This window comes from Tursiops truncatus, chromosome 14 (assembly GCF_011762595.2).
Source record: "Tursiops truncatus isolate mTurTru1 chromosome 14, mTurTru1.mat.Y, whole genome shotgun sequence".
In the NCBI taxonomy this organism is placed as follows: Eukaryota; Metazoa; Chordata; class Mammalia; order Artiodactyla; family Delphinidae; genus Tursiops; species Tursiops truncatus.
In genome coordinates this window covers 28,669,683-28,694,792 of record NC_047047.1, presented here as the reverse complement: position 1 = coordinate 28,694,792, position 25,110 = coordinate 28,669,683, and the positions used below count along the sequence as shown (strand labels likewise).

General features: G+C 51.5%; 1 long non-coding RNA gene across 1 annotated transcript in view; it reads left to right on the top strand.

Moving 5' to 3' along the window:
• Positions 1-15,748, top strand: part of LOC141276388 (uncharacterized) — an 18,450-nt gene extending 2,702 nt beyond the window's left edge. The window contains exons 2-3 of the long non-coding RNA XR_012325884.1: positions 11,758-11,876; positions 15,619-15,748. This is a non-coding gene — a long non-coding RNA (uncharacterized lncRNA). The remainder of the gene's footprint in view (positions 1-11,757; positions 11,877-15,618) is intronic.
• Positions 15,749-25,110: the final 9,362 nt, after the last annotated feature.

Here is a 25,110-nt window from a genome sequence, read left to right as displayed (position 1 = left end):
GCAACACGCTATTTCCAGATGGGCAAGGGTGACTATTTTATTTTTAAAAATAGCTTTTATTGGCTTTTGTCTTATTACAAAAGTGATATACGTTCATTATAGAAATCTGAGAAAACAGCTAGCAAAAGGAAGAGTATAAAAGAGCCACTAACTAATCCCATTACCCAGAAAGAACCACTGTTGGCACTTGGGTATCTCTAGAATTTTCCGTGTGAGTATAAAATATATGTATTTTTAAAAAGTATGACCTCACTGTTTATAGTGGTTTGCAACCACCATACTGTGACTATACACCCGCATCGCTGAGTGTGCCTCCACCACATGGTTTTATGGCTCCATAATTGTCTGTCATCTGGATAAGCCATGGTTTATTTAACGAGGCCTCTGCTGATGGACTTTTAGGTAGTTCCCCCCTGCACGCCCCACCCCCGCCACGCTTTTGTTTGAGCATCTTGTCCACAGGCCTTTTCCCCAGCCATTCCAGGAGGCTCTTTGAAGTGTCTAGAAAGTTCTTGAGATATGAGGCAGGGTAAGATGCCTCTGGATGCCAGAGGTCAGAACAGGGGTCTGGGCAGTGCAGGTGGGTCCCTGCTTCCTTCTTGAGGTTAGGGACCCCTTAGGTCTCTCAGCCATCCCCAAGCTAAGGCTGAATCCCTGAGAAGACCGAGGAGATAGGATTTAACTAAGGAAACTGTTTTCCCTACCGTTGTCCACAAACAGCGCTGCTTCTGCAGGAAGGCAACTCTGGCCCTCTAGCCTGCCAGCAATAGGCCTGGGGCGGGGAGTGGCGGGAGGGGTGTAGGGGAACTGAATCCTAGAGCAGGAGGGGGATGGGAGCTCAGGATCTCCTGCCCCGAGGTGAAGGTCCTGAGAGTCTGCAGGCTGCTGGTGCCCTGGAGCATTGCGGGAAAGCTGCGGGGTAGTGGTGGTGGGAAAGCTGAGGACCCCCAGGGGAGCATAGGGGCGGTATGGGTAAGTGAGGCTGTCTGAGTACCACTGATGGGGAAAACCCCTCTTGCCTTCTCCATGAAGCTGCCTCTGGTTTCTCCACCAGGGCAGGCTCAGAGCCTTTGCCATCATGGTTTGTGTCTCCCTCGGAGCCCTCACACCCCCTGCTCACCATCACCGCACTTACTGGGGTCAGCCTGAACTTGACGCCCAGCTCTCAGGATTCACCCACCACCATCTTGAGGCCTGGGGCAGGCTTGTTCCCCCCACCAAATGTGGAGTCATCATACCCCCTTTAGAGAGTTCCTGTGAGGTCCAGAGGCCAGGAATGTAGGGTGTGGCACATGCTAGAGGCTCAGTTTTTAAATATTTCTTTTACATTTTCTTCTCTCTCCTTAGGCCAAGTCTTTGAGGGGATATAAAATGTCTTCGCCATCTCTGTGCCTTCCCCCACTCCCAGTGGGTTTCCATATACTTCAGGATGTACGCAATACTTCACTGGGGTATGGGAAGAAAATATTTACAGAATCTATCTAGGTATCTATCTAGGTATCTATCTAGGTATTATCTAGGTATCTATCTAGGTATCTATCTAGAATCTAGGTAAGCTATCACCCTTACCTAACATCTAATGTTCATATTGATCCTGAACTCCACTTATGCCATATGGCAGTTGGGCATGGGTTTTATGTCATGGGGTATTAGCAGCATCACCCTTGTTTATCGGTTTTTGGTGCAAGCCTGGTTAAGAGAATTGACAGATTACATTATCTGGATTTAACTAAAGTAACCCTCACACAAAGGACAGTGGGCTTAGAAAGATTCTTGCCGTGTAAACACTCTGACTAAAGATAGCTAACAAAGTAGACAGAAAAGAATAGCAGATTGAAGAGAAGCTAGCAATGCAAACCAGAAATGCCGGACAGAGCCGATACACACATCTCCCAGCCCCTCAAGGGCTCACCTGACAAGTTTGTTAGGAAGCAAAACAAACAAAGAAACAAACACAACCCCAAACCAACAAGGACTTAATCAGATCTGACAAGAAGTCAGTGACACAAACTGAGATATCGAGAGGACTAGTTGAAATTAGGACGGTACCCGTGAACCTTGTCCTAAACACAGAGTGAGCCTTGAGACGTCGACTCATGGCAGCTGTACGTGGATGTAATTTATGGAGAGATAAATAACATACATTGAGAGCGCATGTTGGGAGTTTTTAGTGATATCAAAGGGTTTGGGGAGCCCTGCCCCCCAGCCTCCAGCACCAGGTCTGGCACACAGCGGGGCTCAGGAAGCTTGTGTGGGGCTGCCCTGTGCTTTCTGTGCGTGTCTGTAGGAGGTTTTTATGGCTGTATAAGTGTTCTGTTCCCTCCCTCACCCAGAGCACTTTCCCCTCCTCCTCTTGCACCCCCATCACTTTTCCTCTCATTTTATCCCCTCCTGCCAGGGGGTGCCCCTGCCTGACCCTCATTAACTCAAAGTGTAAAAACCATTTGTCTGCAACCCGCTTTCTCCCCTCCTCCCCACGCTGGGGCCTGGAGCCAGGCCCTTCTTTCCTCCCATGACTGTCTGAGCCCAGGCTGCTGTGGTTTTATGACTTAGATCCGAATCTGCTAGGCCCCAGAGAACAGGCAGGACTCATTAGGGGACGGCCTCGGGGCGGCTCAGAAGACCTACAAAGAATGGACGATGCCTCTGGGGGGAGCCCAGATCTGCCCCTCACTCCTCAGAAGGCTGCACAGGCTGTGCACTGCACACTGCTAAAGACCCCAGCCTTCAGGACAGTGATGTAGATGGCGCTCCTCCTCCCCAGGGCTGGGTGGGACACGCGTGACGGACACCCTCTTCAGCTCTCTCCTCTCCATCCTTGCCCCAGTCTCCAAGGCAGCTCCTGCCCCAAGGACCTCTGCCCCTAGCCTTCCCACCTGGAAGGAGTGACAGGGAAGAAGGAAGGGAAAATGGCCCTGGGATTAAACCAGATAATAAATGTCAGGTGGTTGCAACCCTACAGAAGTGTTTGCTGTGGTACCAAGGAGGTATGTGAGGAATAGGGTCTGTGGCCTTTGGGCGGCAGCACTGAAGGTGCTGAGGATAGGGGACAGTCTGTAAATGGAGTGGGTGAGCACGGCTCCTGGGGGCTGTGAGTGGCATCCCTAGGCCTTGTTGTGGTCCCCCTACCCCTGGAGGGGACCACATCCTTCTCTGGCTCAGTCTCGGGCAGGCTGCCCGAGGGGCTAATCACCTGCCTCCCTCAGGGTAGCCCAGCAGGGCGGGCAGAGGCGAGCCAAGCGGGGGTGTCCCTCCTACACCCCCCAAGCTGGCAGTGGCCCTGGGGAACCCAGGAGTCAGAAGTGGATCCAGGGTTTGTGGCTGGGAGCCCAGCCTGGCCCGGCATAAAAAGGTGCTTGAATTTTCCTTGCTCGGGGGAGCCGCAAATTGTCTTGATGAGCGTGGCTGGGTTTATGTAACATAAACACCTCAGCACACGGCATCCACCTTGCAGGGCGGGCTGCTGGGGGCGCCAGCGGGGACCAGTCAGCCTCACCCAGGAGCTGGGTGGGGGCCACCGAGGCAGTGTGCCAGGCTGGCACGGAGTCCCAAACTCCCCTGTCGGTGCTTTACTCGCTGGCTTTGCAACCACTCTTCTCCTGGCTCCTTATTTAAAGAACAACCCACTTTCCACTCCCAACCGAGGGTGACTGAACAGGTCTGCCCCGTCAGGGTAAGTTAGCTGAAACCCTTGTTTTCTCCTTCTACCCTCCCAGCTTTGATGGCCCGGAGTATCCTCAGGGACCTGGGGGGAGGCAGGTGGTGGTCCTTAAGTAGGAGTGGGCATGGGGGTGGGACCGGGCCCTGTCACACGGCAGGGAGGCTAGAGCCGAGATAGGAGGGCCGCTTCCACACAGGTTCTCCTGTTGCTGGGCCCAAGGCAGGCTTGACTGGTGCTGCGTGGTGGGCTCCCTGCATGGTTCTCAGCTGCCCTGGGCTGCCCACCCCCCTCCCTGCTCCCTCACGGCTGACCCAGCCCAGACCCTCACTGGCCCTGGTGGTGGCTTTGGGACACACTCAAAGCCACCACTGACCTGCCTCCCCACCCGCCAGGGTAAAAATAGATGTTTCCACCACGGCCACCTCTGCAGCCTCAACTTTCTCCCACTTGAGCTCCTGCCAGCACTCGCTCAGTGGAGCACGAATCGCAGAGCGGAGCCTGGCCGCGGGCCCCACGGAGGAGCCTGGCTACCGGTGAACGCCCCATTGTTCCCAGAGGTGACCCTGTGTGTCCCTCCTCTGGGCCTGGGGCCTGCCCTGCTCACCTCCAGGCCTCTTCCCCTTGTCTTTGGCTTTGTGCCTGTCTGGTCTCTCAGCTGCTTGCCCTTCACCTTGATAGATGAGAGGCATAGTCCCTCCCTTGCAGGGCCAGCTCCATGGGCAGGTGACCTGTGCCTGGGACTGCCTGCTGAGAAGGCCCCCAAGCTTGGTTTAGTGCTCTGCTCTCACTGCCTTGAAATTCTTAATCATTTTTTAAAGAGGGGTGCTACATCCTAATTTTGTACGGGGCCCCATGAATTATGTGGCCAGGCCTGTTCCATCAGGGGCCACAGTCTGATGAGGGAGCCATAGATCTGATGGGAGACGCACATCCTCTCCCATAGGGAGCCCATAGATTGGAGAAAGAGGCATGACAGCTCCAGGACACAAACCATCCGGGGACAGACACGGTCTTTGCCCCTTGTGAGCCCCCAGGCCAATGTGGGACTCACGATCCTTGCTTGCAGGGAGCCTCAGGTCGCCAAGCCCTGAGCAGGCAAAGCTCCGAGATTAATGGAGAAGACACAGCCACCACCCTTAGAGAGCATGTATTCTGATGGGGGAGGCCGAGTCCTTTAGTAAGTGCCCAGTCAGATGGTAGAGACATAGCCCCTGTCCTTGGAGACCCTTAGAACCAATGGCAAAGACCAGAGAGACACGTGGGTGGCAGGGTTGGTCCCAGCTGAGACTCAAGGGCGTTCAGGTGGGCGTGGGAGAGTCTGACCAAGAGCAGGGCGTGGGGCCCCTGGGTGGGCCCTGATTCCCATGGGAGCTGTCGAGGGAGAAGAGCTTGGGCCTGGCTGGGTCCTGGCAGGAGAGGACGGGAGATGGAGAGGAAGGCAGTTGTGCTGGTCCTGCGGGAGTGTGGGCTGGCTTGTGGGGGGCTTGGGAGAACTCTTCTGAGGACCCCAGGAAGCACAGTGGAGGGTGGCAGCCCCAGAATATCGTGAACACTGGTGTTTGTGCTACAGAGCGGCCCGTGGGCCAGGGTCCGCGTGCCGGGGGCTGATGGCAGCGTGCAGAGGAGGCTGGGAGCGTGGCAAGCCCCAAAGGGCCAGAACCCCTGCTCGAGGCCCTGGGACCCACGGAATTTCCTGGGGGTGGGTAGGGGTGAGGGATGCTCACTGGGGCCTTATGGGGAGAGGAACACCAGTGACTAGGTGCGGGGTTACCTGCCTCCTGCCCGCAGTGAAAGTAAGTGCGAGGCACTATCTGCCCTTGCCCTTCAGGGTCAAGGGACCACAAAACACAGGAGGGAGTTCCTTCCCCATGAAGGGAGGCTTCCTGGAGGAGGTGACCCACCGGAGGGGCTGGGCTTACAGCAGTTCCGAGAAAGCATCCTTTTGCCCACCACAGCACCACTCCTTTGCGGGGGTACATGTGCCCTCTCAAGGCCCCTGGTTTAAATCGACCCCCAGGAGTCACCCAGAGGAGAGGCCTTCCTGAACAGTGTTGGGCTCCCCTCACCCTCTGAGGAGCTAGCGTGCTCCCTGGGCCAAGACACATGGCGCAGAAGGTGATCCCTGGAATCCGTCCCCCGACGTGGAGTCGGTGCTCTACCCTGGAGACACCCTCCCTGCATGGAGAGCCCGGCTGTGGGATACTGACTTACCTCTTGCCTTCTACTTTGGCTTGGCAAGGACACCCTGGGCCAGAGGCAGCCGGGCCTTGGGAAGCTTCTCACGGTGTTCTCAGCACACAGAATCCTGGGCGGCCTCTGCGTGGCCCTCTGGGGGCCATGGAAGTTGTTTGCCCCAGGGTATGAAGCTCAGAGTATGCAGTGTGGGCCCTGGGATCCGGGAGGACCCTCCCAGTGGGGTGACAAGTGGAGTCCTTCCACCAGGAATGTAGGAGGGAGTGGGGTCTTGAGAAGGAGAGAAGGGAGGATGGAGAGATGGTGGAGAGAGGGCCTTGGGGGACCAGGGCAAGGTCTGGGCACGGGTGTTTTTCCCTTTGCAGAATGACTGTGTCCAGCCAGGTGAGCTGCTAGGGGCCTCAGCTGTGGTGTCCACCCAGGCCTGCCCTCTCAGCAGACAGTGTCCCTTAACCAAGCACCGTGGGCATGGCCCCTGCCATGCTCAAGACCTGACTCTGCTGGGTGTGACATGCAGCGAACGTCGGAGAGGGTGCTGGAAGAATTCAGTTCAGTTTACCTCTGGGGTAGGGGAAAACCCAGTGTCTCTCCTGTGAATCTCCTTCACTGTTCACTTCTGACACTTCTAGTTCACCAAATGTGTGGAGGTTTCCCCCACAGCAAGCAATTCTCTGCGACCCCAGCTGGGTGTCCTATAATTTAACTCCATTCTGATACTATCTACCTGGAGACAGCGTCAGATCCCACAGGTTAAGGGCTCGGTCCCTCAAAACTGTTCCCATCCCACTTCTGATGCCAATTGCCAGTAGTAGGTCACCAGGTTAGCCACAACTTCTGTCCAGTTTGGCTACAAATTGGAGGTTCCCATGACCCCCTCCTCGGATCAGGTTAATTTGCTAGGGCAGCTCACAGAACTCAGGGAAATATTTTCTTACACTGACTAGTTTATTAAAGGATATGATAAAGGATACAGATGAACGGCCAGATGAAGCGATACTCAGGGTGAGGTCTGGGAGGGTCCCAAGCACAGGAGCTTCTCACCCTGTGGAGTTGGGGTGTGTCATCCTCCCTGTCCGTGGATGTGTTAGCCAACCTGGAAGCTCTCCAAACCTCGTACTATTGGGATTCTATGGCTGCTTCCTCGTGTAGGCATGATTAATTATTAACTCCATTGCCAGTCCCTCTTTCCTCTCTGGAAGAGGAGAAGTGGGGCTGAAGATTCCAAGCCTCTGATCATGGTTTGGTCTTTCTGTTGACCAGCCCGGCTCAGAAGTCTTCCAGCAGCTCACTCAGAGTTTCCTCATTAGAACAAAAGATGGTCCTAGTGCTCTTATCACATAAGAATTTATAAGGGTTTCAGGAGCTCTGTGCCAGGAACTGGGGTCAGAAACCAATATATCTTTTCTATTATCTCACAGAGAGTGAGCACCAAGATGCCTAGTTCTCAGGAGTCTTCATGTGCCCACAGTGGCCGAGTGGTGGGCTATGCGTAGGGGCTGTTTGTTTCAGGGGGTGGGGAACAGAGAAGAGCAGCAGGGCAGCCTTCCTATATCCTCTGTCCTTGTCTGACCCTTTGAAGTTGCACTGATGGCCGGTCAGGCAGCAGGAGGGGATGCAGTCAGACACCAAGGAGAACTTCCAATGGCACCAGGCACTGATAAAACCTGCACCGATGAGCCGGGCACTTGGGGAGTTTCTCTTTCCTGGGAATCAAGGTTGAGGACCCAGCCTCAGTCCACACCTGAAGCTGGGTGGATCGAGCAGCAGCCTGCTGGGGGCAGGAGTAGCTCTTCTTTTTCCCACCCCCAGCTTGCCACCTGCAGAGCTCGGCTTAAACCCCTCCCAGAAGCGCCCCAACAGCTGTGTTTGCCTTCTCTGTCCTCACCAAGCAGTTCCTGTGCGCCTTTCAGCCCCAGCCCCTCAGATCCTACCATGTAGGGAAGACAGCATCACCCCCACTCCCAGCTCATCTAGTCCAACCCCATGAGGCCAGAGACAGCAAGGAAGCTGCCCAAGCCTGCACAGCCAAGTAGGGGAGAGCAGAACACGGGGCTCCTTGCTCCGTCTCCCAGGCTGCCACTTTGTATGAGTGCCGTCCCGTCAATCGTTTATTCACTCAGTCAATGGGAATTTATTGAGTGTGTGCTGGGCACAGGAGCCTGTGCAAGGAGGGCAGACAAATGAGACTGATGCTGCCCTCGGTGAAGCGGACGCATGGCTCCGGGATAGCAAGAGTCCCTGTGCCCTGAAGGGCGGCTTCGGCACTGGGGAGGGGGCACCGGTCCTCCTGGAGGTGGGGTTCCCTCGGAGGCTTCAGGGGGAGACACTCCTGGCCCAGGGCTTGTGGGAGGCGGAGGATGGGGTGAGGCAGGAGCTGAGATGGAGCGCCAGGACGTCTTGGGTTGCGGGGGACCCGACATCCAACTGTCCTCTAGGTCTGCCCCCGACCATGACCGTGACCCTGTCCTCTGCTTGACCTGACCTCTCACCTCTGGACCGCAGCCTCGTCAGCCACCTCCTTCGCTGCCCCTTACGCCTCCCGAGGAAGTGTCCCCCCCTCTCCTCTCCAGGCTCCCACCTTCTCCTCCTGTCACCTCCACTCCAGAAAGAAGCCTTCACTTTCTCCACCTGCCTCTCCCCTCTCAACCCCCAGCATCTGTGGGGGAAATTGGGCCATTTGAAGAATAAAGGAGGAGGCAGGAGGGAGGAAACTGCCATCTCAGGGCCCGGCCCACGGCTGGGGTGAAAACCTGTTCCTCGTTAACACCCTGAGTCAGGGACCAGAACGGAGGTGTCGTGTTGACACGCGGCCTCCCGCAGGGCCGGGAGGTGAAAGGCATGCTGGGAGATGGGAGCTGGAGTTATTGGGAGCAGATGGGAAGGGATGGTATAGCGGGGCAGGGACGTGGGGGAGGGAGGAGGTCAGCCTCGGGGTGGGGCGGGGGTGGGAGGAAACCAGACAGACCCTCACCCGGACCACTGGGGTCCTGAGCCAATTATCTGCAAACATCTCCTCCGCGGGAACTTCTTTGGTCCAGACTACAGGAAAATCCAGATTTGAGGTACACAGGGGCCTTCAGGAAGGGCAATGCCAAGAGCCAGGTCTGTCTGGGTGTGTGTCCCAGCAGAAGTCCCAGTGTATGGACACTGGGGGTCCACGTCACCTGACCCTCTCCTGAAGCCCTCTGGGGTCCAAGGATCCAGGGCCAGGGCACCGGCAGGGGCAGGGTGAGGGATGGGAGCATGTGTTAAGGCTGGACTGTGCAAAGGAAGCTGGGGGCTGCTAGACCAGGAGCAGGAGGCTGGGCACGGGCCCAGGGCCCAGGGGGAGTAATGACGTTGATTCGGTGCAGGGGGGAGTTCTCAAGGGCGTTGCGGGCCAATGCCCGGCGTCCAGAGCGTCAACAGTGATGGGGACGGGGGTGTTGGTGATTGTGGTGCTGGCTGCAGGGCTGCAGTGACAATGTGATGGTGGTGATGGGGTAATGATGGCGGAGGCTGATGCCCACAGCGTGGCTCCACTCAGATGCCCGCTTTTATGGTTGGTGAAACTTCCCTGACTTTCTGTTTGGCGGGACCCTGCATCTCATCTCCAGTCCTCGGAAACACCTTGGACTTAGCTGAGCTGTGTCTTGGTCTTCATCCCTAACCCCAGCCCTCGGCCCAGAGCTGATCCTCTATGGAGAGGAGTGGGACGGTGGTGTCGGCATCCCCATCCGCTTTAGAATCCAAGTGATTCAGGCCCCGGAGGAAGAGGTGGGGCTGGGAAGGGTAGAGTCAGGGCTCCAGTTGTGGAGCCCCTCGGCCCCTGCTCCTCCGGCGCTCTTAGCCCAGGCCCAGGCGGCCCGCGGTCTGCACTTCCTGCTTCACGTGGCTTGGGTCCAGATTCCTCCTCCAGTGTTTTAATTAGATCCCATGCTCGTTAGCTGCCCAAATGCCTTCCAGACACGCTGCAGCTGCTCCGGCCGCCCCACACCTGCCCATCCAGCTGGGTCTCCCACACACCTGGAAGACATAGGGGCCTCCAGCCAGAGCCCTGAACTCCAGCTCTTCCCTGTGGCCTCGAACAGCTGGGACCAGGCGAGGAGTAGAGGACCCTTCAGCTGAGGGAGGACGGGAGGCCATAGGAGGGGCCCCTGCGGGGAAGCCTGGGAGGTGATCTGTGGCCACAGCGCAGGAGACAAGGGGTAGGATGGCCCCGTCTGCCGTGGCCAGGGAAGCCCGGTCTCTGGTCCTCTGCGGCCTAACTGTGCCGAGGCCCTCCCCCACTGGGCCCCCTGGAGAGGGCTGATCAGTGCCCAGGGTGCTGCCATCTATATGAGTGTCATGGTCAAGAAGGGTATGTGAGGGAGACAGATAGCTCAGAAAGGGGGCTTCGGGAAGGTGGACTTTGATTTCAGCAGGCTTTCTTACAGGATTTGCCAGCCCAGATCGTCATTCAATGAGTGGCAGAAAGAGGGTCCTATCCAAGGTCGTGGAAAATGGCCCAGGTTTGAACTCAGATTTGCCCCTAGCAGAAAGCCCCCTTTCCGTTCTGCTGATTTGATTTGCAACAGCTCCAGGGGGGTACCAGCCACAAAGAATCAAGTGAATTCATTTAACATTCATTTATATACACTTATGAGGAAGCACTGTTGTTAAGGACTTTGCAAATCTTAACTCATTTAATCTCACAATAACCCCGTAAGATAGGAACTATTTTTTATCCCCGTTTAACAGAGCAGTTGAACAACTTGTTCAAGTTCACCCTAGTTCCGATGGGAACAGGATTCTAATCCCTGTGACCTTATGTTCTCAGTCCTCAGGCTCCGCTGCCTCTCTAGAATAAAATGTGAGTGGTGTTTCCTGGAGGACAGGGGTGGCCTACTTAAGGCTGCCCTCCAGTAACCAGTAGGTGCCGGAATTGCTGCCACCCCAAGGGAGATGGAAGATTCTGGTTGTGTGGCCAGGGAGCAGGCAAGTCAGTTCACGTCTTCCTGACTCAGTTTGCATCCTGTGAAATGGAAAAACCATCCTTAACGTGTAGCGCTGCCTTGAGCATTAAACAGAGAGTGGTAGAAGTCACCCCCCTCCCTCCCTGCCCTGCCGTGTTATAATTCTGATCCTGCCTTTGGGGGATGAAAGTATCAGCTGCTGCTCAGCACTTCTGCTCCCAAACCCCCAGCCCAACCCCTAGGATGATGGTTTTTTAAGATGTAGATCCCTTTCACTAAGTGAATGTATGAGGACCCCAATTTATTAAAGCAGAGCTGAGCTGGTTAAAGTTGGGTTTGGATGGCAGTGATGACGAGGGGGCAGATGCTGGGCTTCCCGGCCCCCAGCACTCCTCTGTCCCCCAAGACGCTCTGAAGAGCCTTAGGACTCCCCAGACCTTGGAAGAATTGTCCTAAAGGGGCCACCTGACCATCTTTTGGAGGGCCAGCTGGTACCCTGTTTGATGGCCCAGCCAATCCCTCTGGAGCTTGCTTTAGGGCTCTCCCTCCCCTCATGTGATGACAATTCTGGGCTGAATAAGCTGGTCTGGGAGGATGCATGGAAATGAGAGCATTGAGTCGGGCTTCACTTACACGTGGGGAGAGAAGGGAAGCAGAGAGAGAGCCTGCCTACCCAGCAGCCATCCTGGCCGAGTGTGTGTGTGTGTATGTGTGTGTGTGTGTGTGTGTGTGTGTGTGTTTGTATTTAGTACCTTAACTAGTTTTTCCATCCACCTTCCACCCCTCATTGTCAGTTTCCTCAGCAGGAGTTTGGTAGGGGCCGGCTGCCAGGACCAGCTCTAAACGTCAAGACCTGGAAAATCCCGCCAGCCCCCTGGAACCCTACATCCCCAGCCCATTGGCAAGGTCATGGGGACAGGCATGGGGGGAGAATGATGACGTTACTCCTTCTATGTTCCACCTCTGCAGAATTACTCTGCTGCTGGCCTCCCAGATCCAAGGCTCCTCCCTGGCTCTTCCACACACCTGCACCAGCACAGACCCTGCTGCTCAAGAACCTACAGGGGCCCTCACTGCCCAGCTGTGAGGTAGGTCCTCGGCCTAGTACTTAAGTTCCTGTCACCAACAGGTCTCTTCAATTTCATCCCTGGTTACTTCATACCTGACCACTCCATGCCCCCTTCTAGAATCAACCTTCTCTGGGAAACCTTCTATGATCAACAACAAGTTTTCTTACTACCTAGTCTTGTGCTTAGGGAGAGAGCCCCCATTCGTCATGAGCGGGAGAATCATACCAGGCACATCAACTGCAGCCTCTGCACAGCGGGGTCTTGACTTCTGATTCAATCAGAGCTGGGTTTGAATTCCGTGTGCCCAGGTCTGCCCAGCTGTGTGACGTTGGGCCACTCACTTCACGCTCATGGACTTTAGTTCCGTAACCTCTAAAATGGGGATCTCAGTCCATTCTCTGTCTACATGAAACTCATAAGTCTCCTTGAAGATTAAGGGTATGAAAAGCACAACCTGAATCCTGCATTCCTAAGTGATTTCCACGGCGCCTTATAGGTGGGTGTATTGGTCTGCTCGGGCTGCCGTCCAGAGTACCACAGACTGGGTGGCTGAAACAACTGAAATGTATTTTCTCACAGTTCTGGAGGCTGGAAGTCCAAGATCAAGATACTGTTAGGGTTGGCTTCTGGTGAGAGCTTTCTTCCTGACCTGTAGGTGGCCACCTTCTCACTGGGTCCTCACATGGCCTTTCCTCTGTGCAAGCAGGTGGAGAGAAAGACAGAGCTTGTGTCTGCCTCTTCTTATAAGAACATCAGTCCTATGGGATTACAGTTCCATCCTTATGACCTCATTTGAACCTTCATTGTCTACTTAAACGCCCTGTCTCCACATACAGTCACATTGGGGGTTAGGGGAGTTACAACATATGAATTTTGCAGGGACACGTTTCAGTCCATAACAATAGGTTAAAAAAAGTTTCAAGGTTGAGTAAGTTTGGAAACTTAAATGAGTTAAAACAAATTAAACAGGGTTCTTGACTGAAGGTCTTCTCACAGCCTTTCACTGTGAACAGGATGCTCTAAGCTGGGACTGTGTTTTCCAAACACATTTGACCTTGGAACTCATTTCTGGTTGATCTTGCCAAGCTAGGGTTTTCAGAAGCTCTATTTGGGATCCTCTGCCCTAATCAATCGCTGCATAGCTTTTTCTAACTCGAGTACCTATGGGGAAGGTCAGCATTACTGTTCTAGCCAGAGAACAATAACCAGACAGCTTTTCTTGGTTATTCTGCGTCTCTGGCGAGTAATCCCAGTTTGTGACATTGTTGACCTTGCCTGTTAGAGTGCTGAGTGAGGACCCCAAATCTACAAGTTTCGTTCTTTCTTCTTCTTTTATTATTATTATTTTTTGGGGGTAGGCTCACACTGGCAGCTGAGCACGCACGTGGCTCCCAGATCATAGCAGTTCAGCCTGGGTCCCTGGAGGGCAGCTCTTTGCCATCATATGCCATCAGGCCTTCGCAACATTTCAGCTGTAGCCTGGCCTGGAGGCTGAGTGATGGATAACCCTCAGTGGGGTAAATTTCATCTTCCCCTTTCACCTTGCATGCATGACCCCCCAGCCCCTTAGCTGAAATGGGTGCTGTCTAGGAAGTTATAGTCTGGAGCCTTTTACTCCCAGATCTGACAATCAGCGGCACGGCATCATGCTGGGAGCTTGTGAGAAATGCAGGATCTCAGGTCCCATTGGTGACCTACTGAACCCGAATCTGCATTTAGCAAGCTCCCAAGTGATTTGTAGGCAGACCCATTAAGGTCTGAGAAGTGCTCGTCTGCAGCAGTGATTTTCAGCACCATAGGTGATGACTATAGTGGTTTGTGAAGATGATGCCATGATTTGCAGTCACCATTAAAAAAAATAAGAGTAGAATTGAAAATGTACGATGCCCTAAAGAAGTATTTTTTTGGGGGAAAACTTGTGTGTTCTGGGCTGTGGCATAAATTGTGTGTCACTATCAAAAAAGTTTGAAGACACCAGTCTAGAGGCGATCATGGTAGTGAGACAGGGGACTGGCTGTGGTGACCTCTGCCTGGCCCCGCCCACCCCTCCCCACCTTGCTTTTCCCCAGCTGCCCTGGATGCCTAAGGGTTTCCTGTCACCGACCACACACACCTTGTCACCACACCCTGTCACCACACCCTGTGGCCTACTGCCTGGGTTTTGGGGTGTGGTAGGGGAAAGCTGGAACCCAAAAGAGTGACTTTTAAAATAGGTTCTCCTCCAGATTTATTTTCCCCTGGCTCCTTCTCCCCGTTCCTCTTCTAGCTCCTTGCCCTGTCCTCCATCTTCCTTTCCTGTTCTGAGCTGGAAGGCGAAGCCAAGTCCACCTCATCAGAGAATCTCCTCCTGCCACACTGTACATTTCTCCTTCCCAAGGCCCCTCACCCCATGCCGAGGAGTCAAAATCACCCGGCTGACCCTGCGCCTGCAGGGCCATTCCCACCTCTGGCAGCCGGCCACCAGCCCAACCTCCGCCAGAAAATTGATCTGATCTTTGAACTTAGCACTCCCCTGGAGATAAACCTGGGTGACTGCTAAAGGCATCAGCACTGCTGCAGAGTCAGAGAGTGGGGGTATTTGAAGGTGAGCAGGGCGGGGAGAGGGCAGGAGGCCCCAGGGCAGAGAGACTGGGAGGCAGAGGGGCTGCCTGCAGCCCTTTTTCCCTCAGATCCTGGCCCATGGCCAAAATGGAATGTCTGAGAATCTACCAGGGCTCTTCCCTTTGGAAGTCCTTCGTCATCATCATCATCACTTTTGTAGATGACATAGGGTGATCTCATATTCCCATTTGCATGGAATTTTGGGGTTCACACCTGTTGTCTGGATATAATTATTAATAGGACCCTTTTTTCACTGTTAAGAGTATTCCAGTTTGGATTTTAAATTATCTTGTCAGTTATTCTTGTTTATATAAGAAAACTAAAGAAAAATTCACCAAAGGTCATAAAGCTGATAAGCAGTTCAGCTGGGACTTGATGCAAATGATATGCTCCTCCCAAGATGCCTCATGCCCTTCCCAGGATGCCTCATACCCTTCCCAGGATGCCTCATGCCCTTCCCAGGATGCCTCATGCCCTTCCCAGGATGCCTCATGCCCTTCCCAGGATGCCTCATACCCTTCCCAGGATGCCTCAATTCCTGCTTCTCCCTCCACCTGGCGGGAAGGGTAGTGTGGATTGAAGTGTGAACTTGTGTGCTGGGGTCCTAGACTCCTTACAGGCCTTGAGAGCCGGTTAGAGAGACCTCAGTTCACCCTCTAACAATCTTTCCTAGCTGCAGGGTATAGTAGAACCAAGAAAATTCCTGAAGCCTCAAATTCCTCTTCATGGATGGATGGGGCTGAGATGGATGTTGAAGTACTACCCAGGGGAGCAGGATCTTTTCACAGGCTGCACTTTGGTTTTTCCCTTCAGGCTTGCTCAGAATCCCAGCTGTGGAAATGTGAACTTCCTGAAGGTGTTCCCTCTTCCTGTTCTCTGTGAGGGTGTGTGTGGAGGGTGGAGTGGGGCAGGTGGAGCTGGGAGTTAGTGCTCAGGTAGGAAGCAGGGGCTAGAGCTTTGCATGCTGAGGGGCCTGGGGCCCGGGAGCAGGATTTTGGGCTAGAAGGACAGCATTAGCTGCAGGTAGTATGTACAGGCAGTAACAGCACATGAGCTTAGTCTTGGTGTTGGGGGAACAACTTTGAGGCACAAGTCCACTCCAGAGGCTCCTGGTATCCTTGTTCCTCCAAGCTACCCATGGGCACTGAACTATTGACAGGTTCCTGGCTTTGTCAAGGCTGCTGGCCACAGACTCAGAAGGCCTGGGATCTTGTCGCACTGAACCCAAGCCCTGGAGCTTTGCTGGGAATCTGCCACATCTAGTCCAAGGACTGTGCAGGAAACACAGGTGAGCAGGGTACCTCTCCAAGGAGCACATTGCTGGTCGGGGGTGGAAGAGCAACATATTCTCAAAAACATACACATATACAAAAGCATACATGTAGACACACCTCATATGTAACACATTTGCAATACCCATGTAATCCGTGGCACACCCACTTGCATACCAAACATACACACACTCACTTCTAGACAACTCTCACATGCTCATCTATAACCACGTATATGTACACGTGTACAAACGTGCACAATCACACACACATTCATACACACATGGAGGTGCAGCCACACGTATGCATACAAGTATGCGCACACCCCGCATAGCAGGTACTCACATGTGCAATGTCCCCTGGTCAGCCATGTGGGGATGGGGGATGGCTCCCTGCTATGAGAGAGGGGAGGTCCAGAGCTCTCAGAATAGGGGCTGTGTGTATGGAGAACACCCTGGTTCTCAGGGACTTGAGGCTCAGGAATACAGGGGAAGGAAGAGTGAGTGGGGCTTGGAGCATAGGCACAGCAGATGGGGTGGGGGGATGGCATGACCAAGGCACCCTCAACCAGGCTCCCACTCCATTGTCCATGCAGCGTCCTGAGGGATGAACTTCTCCTTGCCCCTTCTGTCCCATACCCTCTGTCCTCCTGACTCAGGTGGAGAATGAACAGAGTACCTACAAAAAGGAACCCAAATCAAATTGACAGCAGACTTCTCCCCAGCAACGATGTATGGAAGAAGATGGTGAACTCTTATTTAAACAATTCCAGACTGGTTTCCACTGAATTTTGTTGGAGGAAGCAAGGGACAGCTCTGTGTCTACTTTTGGATTGGAAGGTTGGGAAGAGATGCTCCCCCGTGACCCTTTTAGAGGACGCTTCACGTGAGGATCATATTGGTCAAAGCTGTTTGAAAACCTACGCGGAACAGTCAGACTGGCCTTCTGGGGCAGGTGGACTGGATGTGGCAGGAATAGAGTAAGCAGAAAGGGGAAGAAAGCCTGCCTGGTGGGGAACTACAGGACAAGGTCCAGAGGCCAAGCAGGCTGGTGTACTTGGCAATTGCTTGGTCTTTTCTGGTATTCCAGAAGGTGATTCTGAGCTGTCTTGCCTAGGAGCAGTCAATCAGGACCTGTTTGCTGCAGGGGGCTTTGAGTTTACACAGGACAGACCCTCCTCCTCCTGGCCCACATGGCTGTCATTCAAGTATAATCAGACTTCTACACCTGTGAGGCTGTGCTTTGGTTTGGTGTATTCCACTAGCCCTATTCATAGGTCAGAAGTCAGTCTGTGGACATGGTCAGCATTGGTTTTGTGGCTGGGGTCAGGGTTAGTCTTAGGACAGGGTCAGTTTTGTGGCCAGTGTCAGAAGTTGGTCGTGGCCAGGGCTGGAATCAGTCTGAGTCAGTGTCAGGGTCAGTCTGCGGTCAGTCTGAGGTTACACTGATGTGACCAGAATTAAGGCTAAGTGTGACTGGGAAGCAGTTTTTCCTCAATGTAATTGATGTGGATGAGACTTGCAGTGAGTCCTGTGACCTCCCAAAGCCCCAGCTGTTGAAAGGTTGCTTGGCGCCTCCTCCAGTGGAGACATTATGTTATCTCAACATTAGTAGCTCCGAGTTCCAAAGTCCGTGGTGAGGCCTGGGGTGGGAGCAGCAGATCTGTCAGTCCAAGTGCTCTGCAACTGGAAGGTCCCAGCTCCCCGCTGACAGGACTCCTGCACATGGCTGCAGTCTGGGAGGTGTTATGGGGGCCATGGCAGATGGTGGTCCTGACTTTGGAGCTTGGCATCTGGAGGCCAGGCTTTGACGTGGAATGTGGCCCATGGCAAGAGCTCTTCAGATGTGACCCAGCTGGTCATGGGCTTTTGGGGCCTCCAGCAAGTCTGAGTCTTCATCTCATTCAGACCCATTCCTCATCCCTTAGAACAACCAGCGAACCCACTCAATGCTGCTCCTTTGCCCAAGGAAAGGGGCAACCAAACAGATTCTTTGCCCTGACCTTATGCCTCTTTCAATGTTTTGTCTTGGAAGCTGTCCATTCCAGAAGGAGAAGCAAGGACATGAAGGGGCTGCGAAAGCTAGGAAAAGGCCAGGCTCCTCTGCTCTGTGTCAGCCCCGTGTCAAAACAAGCTTGCAGGAAATAGGGTGACCCAACTGGAGGGCTGGAATCCTGAGACTCTCAGGTGCATATGACCCTACTGTCATCACCTGAGGACCCTGTCTGGCCTGGGCTATGCAGGAAATTCAGAGTTGAACCAGATTCTCACCCTCAAGTCTTCACACAGAGGGTTAGAGAAATGGATTTACTGTATGTGGGCTGACAGCAAAGGCTAGAATTGCTCTCATACCCAGTGGTCTTCAACTCAATCTGCACATTAGAATTACCTGAGGAGCTTCTGAAAAATAGAGATGTCCACACTCCACTCTAGACCAGTTGAAATCCGAATCTATGTCAGTAAACACCTAGGGAGCAAAGACTTCCTTAAAGCATAATCAGAAATGATGGTGATGCTGATGCTGATTAACAGTAATAATAAGAGCTACTCTTTATTGAGCCCCTGCCATGTGCCCCCAAATCCTCACAACAACTGTGGTGGATTAAAAACATGGCCGCCAAATTCTCTGCCACTGTTTCCAATGATAGGTGTGGGTCTATGTCTGCTGTCCTTGAATCTGGGCTCTGTGGCAGCCTGGCCAAAAGAATATGGTGGAAATGATGCTGTGCCAGTTTCTGGGACCAGGTCTTAAGAAACTGGCAGCTTCCACTTTCTGTCTTTTGGGACATTTGCTTTTGGAACCCAGCCACCATGCTGTGAGGAAGGCAAACAACGACATGGAGAGGTCACACGTTGGGGATCTGACCAACGGTTCCAGCTGAGGTCCCAACCGACAGCCCCCACCAGCCGCCAGACAGGTGAGTGAGCAGGACTTCAGGCGCTCTTACGCCAACAGTGAGTCACTCTGTGCCTCAAGCCATCCCATGTGATCCTGGAAGGAGCAGAGATAACTTGTCCCCACTGAGAGCTGAAGAGTTTAAGCCAGGGGTTGGCAAAGTTCTTCTGTAAAGGACAAGATAGTAAATATTTTAGGCTCTGTGGGTCATTAGATCGCTATTGCAGTGATTCTACTCTCTTGTCCTGCAAAATCAGCCACAGACAATACATAAATGAATGGATGTAGTTGTGTTCCAATAAAACTTTATTATTTTTTTGGTATTTTCCCAACTCTTTAAAAATACAAGAAACCATTCTCAGCCTTCAGACTGTACAAAAACACAAAGTGGACCATAGTTTGCTGACCCCTGTTTTAAGCCATTAGGATTGATGTGGTCTGTTATGCAGCAATAGATAACTGGAACAGCAACCCAGCCCTGTAGATGGTTTAGTGAAATTGATGTGAAATTGAGGCACAGGCACTAAGAAACTCCTTTGAGTTCACAGCTACAGTCACTGTACTTAGCACATTGGTGCTTAGCTCATTTACAAGAGGGTGGGTGGGTTGGAATGGTGAGATTAGAATGAAAAAAATCAGAGGAATAAGAGCTGTTTGTTGCTTTCCAGCCATGTTCAGGGAAGAGAGGCTCAGGAAATGGGGGAGGGCTGTCTCTTGTGGAGTTGAGATATTTTACTAGGCTTCCCCTGAGCACAGTAAAATTTCCCTCCAAACCATTCCACACCCCTTTTCTAGTTCCACATTCACAAAGCAGTCATCTGAGTAAGGATTTGTCGTCTCAGGTAGTAGAATTGTTATTATTAACATTTATGGGGTACTTAGTGTATTCCAGGCACTGTTCTAAGTTCTTTATGTGTATTATCTCACTATCTTCACCACGATCCGTTATTATCCCAAATTTGTAAATGAAGATACCGAAACTCAGAGAGCTTAAGTTAAAATGAAGGGCTAGGACTTGAACCCAGGTAGCCTGGTTCCTGACCCCATGTACTTAACTATTCTGCTATTCTGTTCCCTACCCCAACCCTGGGAAAGGGTGCCCTGGAGGGTGCATTTTAAGCCTGAAGAAGGGACAGTCCCTGTTACAGAAGAATGAACTGGCATCTGGTTTGTACTCTAGCTTGTGTGAATTGAGTTAATGCAAGTCTGTGTCTGAGATTAACCAAGATCCTTCAGCCCTGAGCTCGGAATCGAAAGGCAAAGGCCTCCACCTGGAAAGGCAGAGGCCCCGAGGTCCTGCCTGGGGTGAGGAGGACACCTGGCAAGGAAGGTAGACAGTCAGCTGGCTGGCACCATGGTCAGTGCCCCCACAGGTCATTTTACTTGACCTCTTAGTGGCATACAACTTTATTCACTAGCAGTTTGTCAATTTTATCAGTCCTTTCAAAGATTCAAATTTTGGCTTTGCTGAACCTCTCTATTATATGTTTGTTTTTGATTTCATTATTTTCTGTTCTTATTTTTATATTTCCTTTTATCATATTTGGGTTTGTTCTGATGTTCTTCTAACATTGAAATTGATGCCTAGCTCATTATTTTCCAACTTCTTTCCTTTTCTAATATATCAGGGCAGTAAATTTTCCTCTTTGTGCTTTGGTTGCATCACAATTTTTCATATATAATATTTTCATTATTGCATAGTCCAAAGTAATTTCTAGTTTTCATATTATTTATTCTTTGACATTTAAGTTATATACAAATGTGTTTCTTAACTTCCAAACATAACGGTATTTTTCTGTTATCTCTTTTGTTACAAATTTCTCATTTCATTGCATTGGGACTAGAGAGCATGTTCTTCATTCTTTTACATTTATTGAGATATGCTTTGGAACCCAGTATATGATCAATTTGTATAAATCTTCCAAGTGTGTTTGAAGAAAAATGTCTCTTCTCTAGTTGCTGGGCACTGTTTTCTATATATGCCCATTAGGTATAGTTTGTTAAGTGTTTTTCAAAATTTCTATATCCTTATTGATTTTTTCTTTCTGTTGTATCAAGTAACAGAATGTGTTAAAATCTCCCACTGTGATGGTGGATTTGTCAGTTTTTTGGAAGTTCTGATAATTTTTACTTTATACACTTTTGAGGCTATGTTATTAGGTACACATAGTTTAAATTCATTATACCTTTCTGGTGAACTAAATCTTTTTTGATTGTGAATAAACAGCCTTATCTTAGTAATGCCTTTTTCTTAGAGTCTCTCTTGTCCGTTACTGCAGCTTTTCTTTGGTAAGTATATCCATGACACATATCCTTAGGTTTTTGACATCTTATGTAAACGCACTTAATTGGATTAAAAATGCTGTATTTTAAATACTATAATAGTAAAAAACTGATTAAAATTATGATTCCAATTACATAAGATCTCACAACTTGAGATTCCTTGGACTCCCCCAGTGACACAAATTTGGTCAGTGATTCCAGCGAACGACGTGTATTTGTTTTGCAGACTCTCAGGGATGGGTTTCCTTGTTCTCTCTTTCTTCTCCCTACCTCCTTCTCTAGCTAACCTCCTCCTTTTCTTTCCTTTTCTTCTCCCCAGATCTCTTCTGCATCAAGCTAACTTTTGCATAATCCTGGGAGGCAGGATTATGTGTGTGTGTGTGTGTGTGTGTGTGTGTGTGTGTGTGTGTGTGTATACATACGTGTGCATGGATGCTGGGGGAAGAGAAAGTGAGTGGCCATTTTACTTTCGATTCACCCTTGAGGGTGCAGTTCTTCATAATTCCAGCTTAATGTGGGAGTGGGCTGTCAGAACTTGGGAAAACCCTGGGCTTTCTATGCTCTCCTCCTCTTCATGAGAGGTGTGAAAAATCACAGCTTGGTTTTGAAGCTTTGTCTTACAGATTGGCAAGTGCCTTCAGGGTTGGAGGGGTTCCCTTACCTTTCTGGGCAATCTCCTCCTTCTAGATTTAGCCTGGTAATTTCCATTTCCTTGTGAGCTTTTCTGTGCTCTTAAGATTATGTTTTTAAAAGTAATCCCCTATCACTTTCAGTTGTCCTCAGTAGGAGGATTAATCCAAATAACTTAGCCCATCAGTACCAGAAGTAGAAGTCAATTTGTTCCTTTTTGAAACTCTGCCTTCCTCTGGCTCACAGGGTATCGCTCTTTCCCAATTTTCAACCTGTCTCTGCTGCCCCTTTTCAGTCTACTTTGGAGTCATCTTAGCCCAGGCCTAAAATATCAGTGTTCCTTAGCAAAGAGCCCCTACATGTTGGTTTTATTTTCCCTCTACATCATGTCTCCCAATGACCTCACGTATCTCCTTGACTTTACTGCCTGAGATTCTCATGGCCCCCAAATCAACACCTCTAGCCCCAGCTCCTCTCCTGTGCTCCACAACATATGTGCAGTTGCCTACTGGATATTCCTCTTGAATCTTTTGCAGACATCTCAAAAATCATCATGTTCAAAGCTGAACTTGTCATTTCCTCCCACGCTGGCTCCTCGGCATTACCACCTCAAGAAAGAGCATCACCACCCACTAGTTCTTCACTGGATACTCAACGGTGTAACTACCTAAGATCCCTAGTATCAAATTATACTTACCGAGCATAGGACTGAACGCCAATGTCATGGGTTGAATTGTGTCCACCTCCAAATGCATATGTTGAACTCCTAACCCCAGTACCTCAGAATGTGACCTTATTTGGAAGTGGGGTCTTTGCAGATATAATTAATTAGGCGAAGATGAGGTCACTAGGGTGGGCCCTAACCCAATAGGACCGCTATCCTTAATCAAAAGGGGAAGTCAGGACAAAGACAGGCACATAGGGCGAGTGCCCCGTGAAGATGAAGACAGAGATTGGGTTGATGTTTCTACCAGCCAAGGAAAGTGAAAAATTACCAACAACCCACCAGCATCTAGGGGAGAGTCAGGAAACAGATTCTCTCTCAAGCCCTCAGAAGGAACTAGCCCTGCTGACACCTTGATCTCAGACTTCTAGCTTCCAGAACTGTGAGACAATCAATTTATATTGCTGAAGCCACTCAGTTTGTGGGTTTTGTTACAGCATCCATAGAAAACTAATACAGCCACTTTGTTTTCTTTCCATAAAACAGTTAAAATAATCTTTCAAAAAAGCATAAATCAGATCATGTCCCTCCCCTGCTTACTTAAAACCCTTCCAGTGACTCCCCAATTCACTTAGAATAAAATGGAAATGCCTCACTGTGGCCTACAAGACCTGGCAGCTGCCTAACACTCCAAACTCACTTTCTCCAAGTTTCTCCTCACTTACTACACCCCAGTTATACTGGTCTTTCTTCTGTTCCACCAAAACTGCAAATTCTTCCCCACTCTGAGCCTTTGCACTTTGATGCTCTTCTCTGGAAATGGCTTCAATGAACATCCTGTCTAAAGCAGGACCTTTCCCCAAACCGCTCTGTATTATTTATCCTGTTTTATTACCTTCATAGCATTTGCCACTACCTAAAATGATTTTGAATTTGTTTATGTGTTTATTTTGCATTGCCCCTCTGCATGTAGAATGTAAACCCCGAGAGCAGAGACCTGTTGTCTCGCTCGCTACTGTAACCCCAGGGCTTAGCAAAGAACTTCATGTGTTAGATGTTCATTGTATAGCTGATAAGTGAATGTATAAATGAATGAATGAGTAAATGTTTTACTTCTCTCTGTCTCTCCTTCCCACATCCAAGTATTCACCATATCTTATGATTTCTATTTCCTAAATACATCTCAGGACTGCCCAGCTCTCTCCACCCCCTCCTCCCATCTTCAGGCTAACACCATTGCTCCCCTGGGCATCTGCTAGTGCCTCCTAACTGGTCTGCCCACATCCCATCTACCCCCCCCACCCCCACCCCATCCACTCTCTGTACTGTGGCCAAAGGACACTTCTGACCTAGAAATAGATCAGGTTACCTGCCCCCGCCTCCATTAAAACCCTTCAGTGGCTCCCTATTGCCCTCAGGAAGATTCCCATTCACATGGAGTCCAAGGCACGATCTGGCCCCCTCTCCCTCCTCCAGCATCCTGCATCTCCTGTCTCTCTCCCCTCTCATTCTCGGCACCAGGCACACTGCCCCTCTTCCACAACCTTCTCTCACTCTGGGACTTTTATGCACAGGATCCCTGTCTGGAATCCCTTGCCCCCTCTGCCTCCCTGGCCTCCAGAGGCCTTCCTGACCCCTGTCCCCACTGTCTCGGCTGGCCTCCGCCATTACTCCCAGCACACCTGACTGCGAGTGGTTTCCGGAGTAGCTCCTGGGCCTCATTTACTCGTAGCCACAGTAATTAGCAAACCACCTGGCTAGTTGGTGCGGGGCTCTTGGGCATCTTTGTGAAATGAAGGGTCAGTGCCCCACACTGGGACCCCAGAGTGGGCTGCCCCAGGCCTGCATGGCCAGCCCCTTCCCCACACTCTTGTAGCACACCTTGATGGCAGCCTGGGGAAGCTGAGGGGTTCCTGTTGGCATTCTCCCTGTTGAGCTGCACAGAATACTTGGCCCTGGCACCCTCATCTTCTGAAGGGATGCATGGGGCATTTCTTCCCACAAGACCACACTCTAGGAGGATTCCCCCAAATTGGAAGGGCAAGCAAAGTGTGCTAAGTGTAGACCACACCCCTGGCAGAGAGGAAAGTGCTGAATTTTGTGGGATTTGGAGCACAAGCAGTGATACGTGGGGATCCACAGCACAGTAACAGGGACAGGGATGTTCTTTTTGTTTCTTTGTGGGGCCCTGATGCCTCAAGGCCAAGGAGGATCAGAAGGAAAGCAGTACAGGGGCTTCCCTGGTGGCGCAGTGGTTGAGAGTCCGCCTGCCAATGCAGGGGACACGGGTTCGTGCCCTGGTCTGGGAAGATCCCACATGCCGCGGAGCGGCTGGGCCCGTGAGCCATGGCCGCTGAGCCTGCACGTCCGGAGCCTGTGCTCCGCAGCGGGAGAGGCCACAACAGTGAGAGGCCCACGTACCGCAAAAAAAAAAAAAAAAAAAAGAAGGAAAGCAGTACAGTTTGGCCTTCTGCAGGCTTGGCGACCTTCGGAGCTTGGGGACATCTGGGCATGGAGGGGGTTTTCAGGGGACAGCGGCAGCAGGGACTAAGGCAAGACTTCTTCAGGTGTCTTACAGTAATGGACCGGTGAGGGGGCTTATCCCCAACCATGAGTGAGACGCTGCCTGAACCTCCCAGAATGCCAGTGATGGCTCCATGCAGGTAGGAGGGCCTCAGATCTGGCGTTGTTGCCCTATTTACAATCGTCTGTGAACCCTTGAAAGGTGGACACGCTGACTCCCTCAAATTTAGAGCTCAGAACCAAGTTCCTGCTTCAGCGGAGCAACTGAAGGGTGGTGGGCCGGAACTGTTAGGAGCAGAGAAACGTTTGCCAAGAATGTCACCCCTATAGCAGCACCTTGGCATCAACCTGGGGCCTACTGGTCCAAGATCCTGCTCTAGGGAGA